This window comes from Halichondria panicea, chromosome 15, assembly GCF_963675165.1.
Source record: "Halichondria panicea chromosome 15, odHalPani1.1, whole genome shotgun sequence".
NCBI classification, from domain to species: domain Eukaryota; kingdom Metazoa; phylum Porifera; class Demospongiae; order Suberitida; family Halichondriidae; genus Halichondria; species Halichondria panicea.
In genome coordinates this window covers 2,509,115-2,522,440 of record NC_087391.1, presented here as the reverse complement: position 1 = coordinate 2,522,440, position 13,326 = coordinate 2,509,115, and the positions used below count along the sequence as shown (strand labels likewise).

At 42.7% G+C, this 13,326-nt stretch overlaps 2 long non-coding RNA genes across 2 annotated transcripts; one reads left to right on the top strand and one right to left on the bottom strand.

The window, feature by feature from the left end:
• Positions 1–5,817: 5,817 nt before the first annotated feature.
• Positions 5,818–6,545, bottom strand: LOC135348393 (uncharacterized). The gene is made up of 3 exons (XR_010398741.1): positions 6,356–6,545; positions 6,132–6,255; positions 5,818–5,930 (listed from the first exon to the last, which is right to left on the bottom strand). It is a non-coding gene; the product is annotated as an uncharacterized LOC135348393 (long non-coding RNA).
• LOC135348392 (uncharacterized) lies at positions 5,895–7,588 on the top strand. Its single transcript, XR_010398740.1, has 5 exons — positions 5,895–5,914; positions 6,233–6,275; positions 6,329–6,365; positions 7,419–7,455; positions 7,531–7,588. It is a non-coding gene; the product is annotated as an uncharacterized LOC135348392 (long non-coding RNA).
• Positions 7,589–13,326: the final 5,738 nt, after the last annotated feature.

The window sequence follows — 13,326 nt, the reverse complement described above, 5'->3', positions numbered from 1 at the left end:
TACCATCTTGAGACGCTAAGAGTACCAGAGAACTGGGGAACTAGGAGAGCTTACCATCTTTGTGACACTAGAGTACCAGAGAACCCGAGAACTGGGGAACTAGATCTAGTAGAGCTTACCGTCTTTGTGACACTAGAGTACCAGAGAACCAGAGAACTGGGGAACTAGGAGAGCTTACCATCTTGAGACGCTAAGAGTACCAGAGGAACCAGAGAACTGGGGAACTTGTGACACTGGAGAGAACCAGAGAACTGGGGAACTAGAGTTTTTGTGACACTAGAGTACCAGAGAACCAGAGAAGCTAAGAGAGTGCCAGAGAACCAGAGAACTGGGGAACTAGGAGTATTAATTAAGTATAAGGTTACGTAGAGCATCAAAAACAATAGCTTTTTGTTAAGTTGAGAGGCCGAGATAATGTTGTCCTCGAAAAGCTTGTTGTAAATTCTTTGATCTGCATTTTCCAGGTGAAACTCCTACAATTCTTCCCAAATCAGGTCTTGAACTCGAAGCGGCCGGACAATTTTGAGGACGCTTTGGCAATTGCTTACGCTTTAGCAATTGCTTCAGCAGCTCCAGCAAAGGTTTCAGCAAGAGAGTCCTTTTTCAAGCGTAATCATTGGCACATGTGGAGGGTCTTTGTAGTCATCATGGGTACCACACTGAATCATTCGCGCCCACAATTTTAATTGTGGTGTATTGTAGGACGATTCGTAGCTTGTCCTCAAGTTTATCCCCTTTCTTTCTACTAGGTTCTGGATTTATATCACTGTCTTCACATGTTTGCACCCACAAAAATATCTCACAAGAACTGTTAACTTTTTCGTACATAACCTTGAGATCTTTGGCTGAAACAAGCCACACCTTCGAACTGTTGGGTAACTCATCTCCGAGTTTAGTATCAATTTGTGTTTTTAATTGAGAAACACTTCCAAATTTTCCTTTGAAATCATGTAGTTGTCTTGTTATTGCTTTCTTGAGAAGTCAAGACTTTAACCTTGTACTGATAAACAGGTGCTGTTATCTGTAAAACAGGGAGAACAACATATTATATATCATTCTATACTTTATACTGTGAGTATACACTAACTTATTAAATACCTTTTGAGCACCAGGAGGCTGATGACAAGTAGAATTCTGTACTATAGTTATAACACGAAAAGATGTACCACACCTAGACTGAGAGTTAGACATGTTCGTCAGCCAGGTTAGTACTGGTTTTCGGAATCTTCACCTGTGAAAGACCACGAGGTCTAACGCATGCCCATACATGCACAATGGGAAATTTTGCAGTATTACACGGAAAACTATCCAGCAAGACGGTAAAACTGGAAATCCGTTGATGTGTTGAGAACGGTCATTAGAACGGAGCTGAACGGTTATTCAATAAAACGGTATCCGTTGGTATAGAAAAACGGTACCCGTTGGTATAGCCTGAATAGAATAAATGGTGCTGTGTGGACACTGTGACGCATCTGCACGGTAAATCCGGAAACATTTATATCTACGCATGCGTAGAAGAATCGCGGTTAGTAGTTGGCAGGTGACATCTGTCTCCAGCTGACATCTGTCTCCAGCTAGCTAGCTTTGCTGGATAGCCTCAGGCGGGGTTTAGGTTGATTGCCTGTACTGTACTGTACTTTTGTTGCAATGGGGCTATTAAATGTTTGTCAGTTTGTATTTTGGTCCTATGTTGTTGTCTTTAGGCAGGGGGGGCTTGTGTGTGTGTGTGTGTACTCTGTTGTGCAGTGTCTGTCAAAATGTTTCGTCGGGGCTTGTGTGCGTGTGTGTGTGTGCGTGCGTGCGTGTGTGTGTACTCTGTTGTGCAGTTTATGTGAGCCTTGGTGTAATAACGGGTATATCAATGTAACAATAAGTCATAAAGAATCATACAGCACAGAATTGAACTAGTACAAAAGAATATATACTAACACAGAGAACATACAAAGACAGGAAACAAGTAGACAGGAAACAAGTACAAACAGGAAATACAATAAACCACAAAACTAATTAACTAACTAGAACAGTACAGTCACTACACTCCTCCTTCCTTAAAATTTTACTTAAGAGTATCTGGGTGTCTAATGCGAGTTGAACGCCTCACACTAACATCAGCCACAGGTGGTTGATCTTGCTGATTTTGATCGTCGGTTGAGTTGTCAATAGGCTGAGGAATTACAGCTTCAGATTCTACATCATTCTCGGGAAAACGTTGATCGACATGGCACCTCAACAACCCACTATCTACCAGGCTTTCGACTCTGAACGACACTGGTCCAGTCTTTTCCAAAATTAAACCGGCTATCCAAACCTTTCGTCGCCTCTGCAAACAGTTTGCCGTTACATCGTGATTCTGTTTCTGCTTCATTTGTTTATCGAGTACCTTCGCCTCTAAACAATGATGCAACAAGGAAAGTCTCGATCGCAGTGGTCGTCCGAACATTAACTCAGCTGGTGACACACCGGTTGTTGTCTGGGGAGTTCTGCGATATTCGAACAACATTCAGCCTAATCGATCACTCAACGTGCCTTGTGATTGTTTTGCAATGCCCTCTTTGAAAATTCGAACAGCCAGACCATTGGAGGAGGGATGATAAGGTGTCACTCTAATGTGTTTAATCCCGTTCCTCTTACAAAATTCAAATTCGTGCGCCACAAATTGGGGACCATTGTCCGAAACAATAGACTCGGGAATACCAAATTGCGAAAACAGTGTTCGTAACGCTTGAATGGTAGTACATGCTGAACATGTACCGGTTTGGATCGGGATATCCAAGTGTGAGGGATCGGGGATTTAGAGTACTTGAGATAACAGTTTTCACAGTCAGTTCGAAGGCACTCAACAAATACAAAACTCAAACACTTAAATACTAAGACCTGTTTCTAGAATGTTCTACTCACAAAACACATGATCTAAAATGTTCTAGAATGTTCTACTAACAAAACACATGCTGTTCTAGAATGTTCACTATAGTACTTGTGGTTTACCACATGATTAGCAATGTCCTGTGAGGCCTTGTCCTCACACCAAGACAGAGTTGAACAATGCTCAATGTGTCAATCACAACGGAGTACACCACCCTGGAGTTGGCCGTGGTCTCGCATTCATATAGATTTTGCAGGCCCAATGTTAGGGTTTCTTATCGTAATTGATGCACATTCAAAATGGTTGGAAGTCGTGGCCACCACACGATGTTTCGGGGCAGAGCTTTCATCCTGTTTACATCAGGGTGTCAATTCGGCCAAAATAGGTTTCTGCATTGGGGGGGGGGGGTATTACAACCCGTGTGCCCCAGATTAAACATCCATCTTGTGTAGAGAATTCAGACTTTCTGTGTTCAAATGGTTTAAGTTGTTTATCATCACATGTACCTGGCCAGCCTTCCTGCGTGAATTTGTAAACTCGTGATAACACAGGGTCTCGTTTCGTCAAATCAGAAATATGGAATCATTTAAATCATTCATCATGAGAACAATTTCCGGCAAGTCTGATACGGCATTTCTTTTAATGGTAACCTGCTGAGGGCATCTGCATTTGCATGCTGTTTGGATTTCCGAAATGCGATAGTGGCGGCTAGTTTCCATGCCCAACGCTCTAGATGCTTGCTTAGGTATCAAATGGTCTTCATTAAACAAAGTCAGGGCTTGTGATCAGTTTGCAGTGTAAACTGTCTACCATAAAGATACGAATGAAAACGAGTCACCCCTGTCATACATGCCAAAGCCTCTTTCTCAATCTGAGAGTACTTTTTTCGGCATCATTTAGGGTCCTTGACATAAAGGCAATGGGCCCATTAGACAACTTGTGACTGCCCCGATGCCATAGTCAGAGGCGTCACATGCTAAATGCAACTTCAATGAGGGGTCATAATGTACCAAAACTTGGGAGGCAACTGTTTAGCTTCGTCTTCACCCCAGTACCAACACTGGCTACGCTTTAGTAAACCATACAGGCAAGAATTTAGAGTAGTAGGATAACAATCCTAAGAACGATTTAAGTTCACTCACATTTGTTGGTTCAGGGGCGTCCTGGATTGCTCTGACCTTCTCCGGTAGAGGGTGTAATCCTTCTGCAACTCCACAGACGATGCCATAAACACACATTTCCCCTTTTTCAGACGAAGGCCGGATTCTTGTATTTTGCTGAGGACTTTCTCCAACCTCTCTAGGTGCTCCTCCTTTGTTTCTGCGGTAATGAGGATATCGTCTAAGTAGACTACCACTCCGGGGATATCTTTCACAATCGATTCCATGACTCTTTGAAATATCCTGGGGGCTGACGCAATGCCAAAGGGCAATCGAGTATACCGGAACAGTGTATTCACGACCTGCTTTGACTTCTCGTCCAGTTTCATTTGTTGGTATGCTTGACGCAGATCCAATTTCGAAAACACCTTGCCACCTTTCAGCATCGCAAACAGGTCTTCAACTTTTGGAATGGGATATCTATCAAGTTTGGAGGCAGTTTGCTTGAAATCCCCGCATATTCTAACAGACTTCTTGTCAGGTTTCCAAACCGACACAATAGGGGCTGCCCACTCCGCATGTTCTACAGGCTCCAGTACCCCTTCTTCAACTAATCGATCTAGTTCTTGGTCAACTTTCTCTCGCATTGCGTATGGCACAGGTCTTGCCTTACAGAATCGGGGTGTAGCTTTCAGGTCCACATGCCTTACACCCTTTTAGCTCTCCCAGTTCACGCTGGAAAACATCGTTTGCTCGCGTAAGAATGTCCGACAGTTCTTCGTTTCGAATCGACTTTATCTCATGCCAGTTCAACTTGAAATGGGCCAACCAATCTCTTCCAAATAGGCTGGGCCCCTCACCATCAACTACGACCAACGGTAGTGATTTCATTTGATCTTTATAGACCACCAACACTTCAACCTCTCCAAGAACGTTCAACAGTTCACCAGAGTACGTTCGCAATGTTAAATCTGTAAGTTCCGATTTTCAAACAATGTTATGTTCGACACTAATGATACAGAGGCACCCGTCCATACACAGAGGTTTGTCGTCCAGGCTTACGTCGAGTTTCAGAGGCCCTGGGCCTACTTGCATAATAGTGGCTATTCCATCTTCCGACTCGTACTCGTACTCTGAATCATCTTTTACAATCTTGATGTGACCTTTCGTGATAAAGGGTAGTTTCCTATCTGTGTAACCACGAAACTTGGCTCGTGTGTGGTTAGCTTTCCCACAGCAGAAACAGGCTTCCTGGTGACCTTCTTCTTTACTTTTCTGCACAAACTTTACTGAGGCACTTCCAGGCTGTCTTGCTCTTGCATTTGCAGTCTCGTTACTTAATGCAACCTCTAACGCTCGTGCATAAGTCAGTCCTGTTTCGGTTAAAAGCGTTGCTTCACTTCCTAGGCCACAAACCAAAGGGTCCCGCAACGCCTCGTCCAGGTAAGCTCCAAATTCACACTTCGCACTAAGCCGTTTTAAATCAGCTGCAAAATCTACCACTGTCTCTCCTTGCTGTTGACACCGACGATGAAAGTTAAAACGCTCCAATGTTACAGGCTGCCTTCTCGAGTGACATGTTGACACCAATTCCCATAGGTCTTCTTACCCACGGCAACGTAGACACTTGCTTAGCGGCTGCAATATCATTGACCTCAAAGTACATTTCTACTCGCTCCACATAGTTCGAAACACTTTCGCTAGCAGGTTCAAGTTCATCCAAAGATCCTATCTTTGCAGCCATCCTCGTCGCCAAATGTAATAACGGGTATATCAATGTAACAATAAGTCATAAAGAATCATACAGCACAGAATTGAACTAGTACAAAAGAATATTATTATACTAACATACAAAGCAGGACAAACAGGAAATACAATAAACCACAAAACTAATTAACTAACTAGAACAGTACAGTCAATACACTTGGTTGTCAAGATGTGTCGTATTTAGGTAGGGGGCTCCGTATCTATTTGTTGCGAGACTTAGTTGTCAAAATGTACTGCATGTGTAATGCACTTGTCAAACTAATGCTCCCCTCCTACGGGGAAGATTAGACTTAAAATTGCCTACGGGACTTGTCTAATCCCCCACTGGCTATCAGGGGATTAGACCAAATAACGTGCCCAAACATAGGGGGATTAGATAATGTAATTAGTCTAATCCTCACCTATCCCCGGTAGGGGGTTGGTTGACAAGTGTGTAAGCAGTATTCGTATCTTTTAAGTTTGTATACAACTTCAGAGTTTTGATTCACATTCTGACTCACAGATTATTACAAGCAAGTAGGTTCACTGTGGGAAATCATTGAGTGGTAAGTGTCGCTATGCATTTGTATAATACTTATAAAGTTATACTTGCATACAGATAATTTTGACAGCCAGGACAACCCACTAAGAACCAGGTCAGATATAGATTGTTGTCTAACTTCTCAGATCACTTATCTACAAGGCCCTGTAAATAGATGTCTGGTGCTTGGCCTGATCTCTGATGTATAACCTGTAGAGATGTTTTGTATGGGGGGTGGGTCCAGTTCTTTTTATTTAGTACTAAAATTATTTGCGTGGTGAAGTTCTACATACACTCTTATTTGCATGGTGAAGTTCTACATACAGTTCTACATACAATTTAATGAGAAGTTCTACATACAAATAACGCTGCATGGCAAATGATAAGCTTTGTTAGTTTTACAATGACACTCCTCATATATATATTTGCATTGACTTGAAGCCACTCCCTTTTTCATCTAAGGAAGGGCTCGGATGAAAAAGGGAAGGTTGGAATACAATTAGAACAAACCACTAACTACGTAATGTGTGGGTGATTATATACTTCAGCTCGAGGCTATATAGCAACAGAAGTAGTACATGTTGATAGGACGTTAACATTGTGGGAGCGTGACATTCTTCACGCATGCCCCTAAGACAACTCTCAACATGAACATTTAACATTATTGTTATAACTACGTGTTGGCTCATGTGGCAATCCTTTTTGGTCACATAAGTGGGCGTGTCCAATAACGGAGTTTTAAAAGATAACTGAAAAGGCACAAATTCACTATGCAAATGCGAGAGTATCATTTGTATGTCGAACTTCACCAGATGCAAATGAGAGTACTATCATTTGTATGTAGAACCTAAATGTCAAATACATGTACATACAGAGCCCCCTGGCTACAGACAATACTATGGGGGTGATCAGTGCCAAAACCTCCAGCTCTTTTTATTTAGTGCTAAAATCATTTGCATAGTGAAGTTCTACATACAAATGACATGCTCTCTCGTATTTGCATGGTGAAGTTCTACATACAAATGATACTCTCATTTGCACAAATCACAAAGCTGGTAATTAAGTCTGCACACAACTCCGACTTTATTCACACGCCGGTGTAGATATCTATGGGAAAATCACTGAGTGGTAATTAGCTGTGCATTTGTAATTGTTTCTCTGCATACAGATAATTATGACAGCCAAGACCACAATATCACTACCACGTACGTTCAAGAAACTAGATAGGCTACATGTACATGTGTATCAAAATATAATATCGTTATTGTTTGCTTTCTCAGGTCACTGGCTTCTGAACTTGAACTGTCTAGCCACTTTGTGTGTGCTTTTATTGTGCTGATGGTCAATAAATAGAAACAAAACAATCATGATGATGTAATAACAATAAACAGTGAGTCGTATCTGTAGTCTCTTTAGAACGGTACGGTCAGCCACACGGTAACCGTTGTGCAGCTCTGTCTAAGTGGTTCCCGATACGGTGCAGACGGACAACGGTATTGACGAATGCCCGTGACCCCGAATGACTAAACGGTAAATTTCTGCTACTGCCAAAGTGGCTAGTTTTCCCTGTGTTATCTTTTTTGCCTTTAGCCATTTTTTGCCAGTTATGCAAAACTAACGCGACCATAATCTATCAAGACCTAGTCCTGCCCGTGAATGCGACTGGAGTGCGTAATCATTTAACACATCTAGCGTGCACAATAATATTTCGAACACATAAAGACGTGTTGTCGACGTAGTGCACACTTTCAGAAAAAGTATGATCCACAGTAGACTCTCGCTTGATGAATTGATACGGAATTACCCTAACACCGTACAGACGTTTCAGTCAACTCACAAAATTTAGTCAAAATGAGAAAGCTCCTAGCAAAGCAATACATTACATAAAGCGCATATGCTATGAATTTGGTTAAGGAACGGCTTGGAACTTGACGTGTAGTAGCTGGAGTTCTCGCAACAGAAGACACCACTGGTTTTGCAGAATGTTGGGAATGTGAGATCATAGAAATTACAAGATTCCAGAGAGTTTTGCTAGGAGGAGGATTGTCTCGCAGCGAAAGCTGAAATGATACCTCGGCTTTAACAAGGTCAGTCAGAAATTTTCAAAAGTCATCTGAGACGCTCTCAGAGCTGAAACAACTAGAGACACACTTTTTCAGTAGCCATTTTTATTTCATCCGAGGCAATTATCATCCCAGCCGTTTACGGAGGCGTTTCATATCCATGTAATTTATAGTGTCTACGGTGAGATGTAGTTTATTAGTTCCGGCGTTATAGGACAGCGATCCCTGCCGGGCAGGATATAGTATCCGTGTGTATAGAGCCGTGCCATGCATGGAAGTCAGTTCTGTTGCAGAGTAATAAGCTTAATCACATTAGAGATTGCATGTAAGAGTAAAACTAGAACATTCTATACGAGTATTCTAACACTGGATGTTCAATTATTGGTGCCACTCCGGCCGTGAGTCTCAATTTCAGTCGAGCATCGTTCGTTCGACAATATTCTAATACCTTTCCATTTCCACCTTCTTCTCGGATATAATGGTATGTGATTCCAGATCGACCATGGACTGAGGATTTCTTGCTATACTTATAAATTATAGCAGACTGCATGGTTGTCTTCAAAGATGACTCAGTGGTTCTTTCTTTATATCGGTATGCAACCAGACAGATTCTTGAGCAGTACTCCGCCTGTTTCTTACTTCTCCAATTTGGAACACGTACCCAGAGGTAGACTTGCGATCATCCAGGTCACCACCCCAGTCAGCAATCCTTATCGGTGCTTGCGGAGACCATACATCTGAGTTCCAGCAATGCTTTGTTGGCTTTGCACAAAACTTAGCCACATTATCAGCAGCGGACAGGCTTCCCACAGCTGACTGATTACTGTGCTTGATCTACAAAAGTGTCCTCATCTTTTGCTTTAACCAACTTTGTACTTGCAATCTTGCATACCGTATCGCTTCAAAATGTTCTCAGTGTACGACCATCCAAACATTTCCTGTGGTCTGGAAATGCAAAGCTCCCATGTCTTTCTGGCGTGACAGAGACTTTAGTCATTCGCTCTTGGGTCTAGAAGAGCAATCAGGAACATCTCTCCCATATAGATACAGGGATCTCCAGTGGCTTGCAGAATTCCAGCATTCCATAGAGGCTTTTCTTCAATCTGCACACCAAATCCGTCTACTGCACCCCTCCGGCTGAGCCATATACACTTCCTCTTGCAGTTCTCCATTTAAGAAGCATCTATTTGTTCAAATTGCTACAACAGTTCTCTGAGATTCAAATCGGACTACCGGCGAAAACATTTCATCGTAATCTTGACCGTATCGTTGTTGTGCTACTAAACTGGCCTTGTGTCTTAGCACCTTTCTTAGTTTTAAATACCCACTTAGAGCCAACAGTTTTTCTGTCTTTGGGAAGTTTCACTAGATCCCACACTCCATCTCCTTCTCCATTGCATTCACCCATTTAGTTTTGTCTGATCGAGTTCCTCTAGGGTGGTAGGATCTTCAGAGATACCTTGCTCGGCCATAGTAATCAGGCTCTCTTCTTTGTCTTGATGATCGTCTAATAACTTCATGGGAGCTATCATCTCCTTCACTTGAGCAATTGAGCAATCGAGTCCATGTTTCTTGCTCGTTTTGAGTTGTTACCACATCACGACTGAAAATTATTTTCTCTCGTTCTATGTAGAAATGATTGTTCCAGTTAGAGCTGATTTGTGGAGCTGAAAATGACTCTTTTAATAAGTTTGTGTCAGTTGATCTGCTGTTTGAAAAGAATTGCTGTGTTTATTTTTTGTGTAGTAGTGTTACTGGGTCCACTTACTTCTGACCTTGTGTATGCTCTGGTTGCAAACAGTTGAATCTTTGATTTTTTTTGAACCAGATTTCTGTTGTACTAAATTTTATTGCGTAGAGTAAGGGCGGGTCTACAAAGTTTTATTGATGCACATGTCTTAGTTTGGCTAAAAATCAAGTTCAAATGTACTAAAAATTCACGCTTTCAATGAATTGTTGTCGATTATTAAAAATTATAGCTACATAATTATTATTCGTTTGTATAATTATTATAGTAGTTACAATGTCATACTTAACCTCCAGTCTTTGGAAAATGGCTCTTGTGATGTTTTCCATCAACGCATGCTTGGCAGAAGCTGATCTCTTTTGGCTAGCTTCTTGTCCATACTTTCGATGCCAGTTCGACTCTTCGACTTCGATTCGGTTGCAACAGCAACAAGCCTTTTGTTGAACAAAATCTGACAATTGGCTTTTCCGAATCTCACAGTTTTTCGATTTTCTGTTGGGACATTTTGCAACTTGCAGGTCTGGCTGGGTAATTTACTGTTTAACACCACGACTCATACCAGTTTGACTTTTAATGGTGTCTCAAGATTCTTGGCTGGTAGCACCTGAGTCTATTGGTCTGTGCACTGTGCACATAGTATCACATTATCGTCCACTTGAGCTGCATTAGCAGTTTGACTCCACAATTGTAGCTGAATTTATGACTGGCAGCATGGCTCTGTCATTAGATTCCTTCAGCTTGCGCTCCGTAACAAGTTCGTGACAAGTCGATCTTCTGGATCGTCTATCAGCATCAAATACTTCAGTCACATGAACATGTACGGAATCACCTAAGGGCATACAGATTACGTTGCAGTTCTAACTAGTTTGGACAATAATTGCAAACTTACCTGCGAGTTCAGTGCCATTCACGATGTAACTAACAACATGTAACTAACAACAAATAGCTCCTGGGCCCATAACCTGGGTAAGTCAAGTGTAAGTGTAAAACTAGAAATTACACTTAATTAGAACAACATAACATAATCTAGAACATTTCATACCATAGTATTCTAACAAGTAAATAATAAGGGATATAACCCACTTGTTCAGAACTTTTTTTTTATAAGATATGTGAAAGAATCAATGATAGGCACAACTGATTAAATAGGGAAATGAAGGGAAATGATCATCATTAAATATGTGATTAACTAACTAGTAGTTTGTAAGTCAATGTTCTCTATCTCCCTTAATGGGGGAAGACCACAAGGTTAAAGTCGGAGTCCGAGTCCATCAGTAAAGCAGGTCAGGTGGTCGGCTTATGCGGGTCGATTTTCTCAGAGGGGGGGAAGTGGGGACTGAATCAGGAGTAGGTGGCAGGATGGTTGCTGGTGATGGTGGCTCGTCAAGCGGTGTGGGTGGAACCTGGATTGGGATAGGTAGTGTAGGTAGTGGAGGTGTGGCAGGAGCCAGTATAGATCTTGGTAGCGGGGAAGGGCGGAGGAATTTCCTGTTGCGGAGAGTGGCCATCCACACAAACAAGATATCAGTGATACTGGCGTACCTTGATGACTGTGCCAGTGCGATCCCATTTGGTAGGGTGTTGTCCAACCTGGTTTTGTATCCTTACAGTGTCACCGATGCGTAGGTCCATTTTTCCTGGTGTGTCATGTGTCGGTGTCCACTTCTCTTTGGTGTAGCGTGTCCTTCCATGTGGGGTGAGGATGATATTTGCCAGGAGATGAGGTCTCTAATCGGTCTGCCGAAGGCAGTTTTGTGGCAGGTCTGGTGTATTCCTATATTGGAGGATGGCTTGCTGGAATGCGACATTTCCAGTGATCAATCGCTTGATAGTCTGACACCGATTTCTGCTCTACAGTACGGAGCTGAGACGATGGTGGATTCCCCAGGTCGTTAAGAATTGTTGAGTATTATGGGCGACAATGATGAGAGCTCGTCTGGGATGCCGTAGGTCGCGAAGGTACGTCTGAGAATGTTGATTAAACCGGTTGCACCAACAGGCCAATTAGAGTAGCGATCAACGATGACGAGGCCTTGGTAGTTGAAGTAGTCAGCACATATGCATGGAGGATTGGGGGGATGGGTGGTAGGTCTGCTTGGGATGGGGCCATCTTGTTACAATGTGAGCAATTTGCTCTGGTTGATTGTATGTCATTGGTGATACCGGGCCAAAAGATGGATGTTTCAGCTTTCGATATCATGGTAGATGTGCCCTGGTGAGCAGCGTGTAAGGCTCAGAGAAGGTGGCACAATAATTTGGTCTTTAATGCAGTATAGATGCTTCTTGAATGGGTGATACTCTCGAATGGGTGATGGTAATAAGTGTTTGGAGTCGGGGATACCATCTTCTATATTGGAGAGCATGCTGTCGGTAGCAGTTTGGACTTGATCCCGGAATGTAGGGATGAGGTACCCTACCGGCGATCACCAGCCAGGTAAACTGATCCTCCCGGACGACATCCATTGCATCCAGAATGACGTAAGCGACACCTCCACACCACCGCTGAAGATACCTACCCAACTAATCTTTGGTGTCTGCACTATCGACCAACTCCATCCAACCATAGAAGATGACCAATTACTTTGTTTTTGACACCTGGGATGTGGACCATGTTGAAGGAGTAACGCAAGGTCTTCTCTTTAAGATTCCTTAAACGTGTGTTGGATGTCGCCAAAAATCTTGAGCAGTGGTCTATGATCTACTGCGATGGTCAAGGATTTGCAACCTAGGCGTGCTTTGTCAAGGGCAGCTAAGGCTTCACCTTCCACAGGAGCATATCTGGATTCAGCAGGGTGGGTGAAGCGGCTGCCGACTAGGGTGATTTTCCATCGAGAGCCAATCTGTTGCGAGGCTTTGGTTTTATCGAAGATTCTGACACCGTGGTTGATTTCTTCTGTGATAGTGAGTTTTGATTTTTCGAATGCTTGCTGAATGAAGCCAGTACAATTGATTGCTTGGTTTGAGTAGCTCTCGAAAGGGCAACATGGCTTCCGCCATGCTGAATGTGTATGACACTTGGTTAACTAGGCCAAACCAGGACCGGACGTCGGTGAGGTTTTTGGGAGTAGGGAAGTTGGATATTGAGGGTAATCTCAAAGCCAGCAAATTCAACGTTGTTTTGAGCGGATGCTTGGAAGAAACTTGTGTCAGATCATAGAAGTGTATCACTTTGTTTTGTTGGGAATGGAGGACGTGATCTCATCATATCTTCTCGTATATCCATCTCCTGAAGCTATATAACAGCAGTGCAGTATCTATAGCGGCCG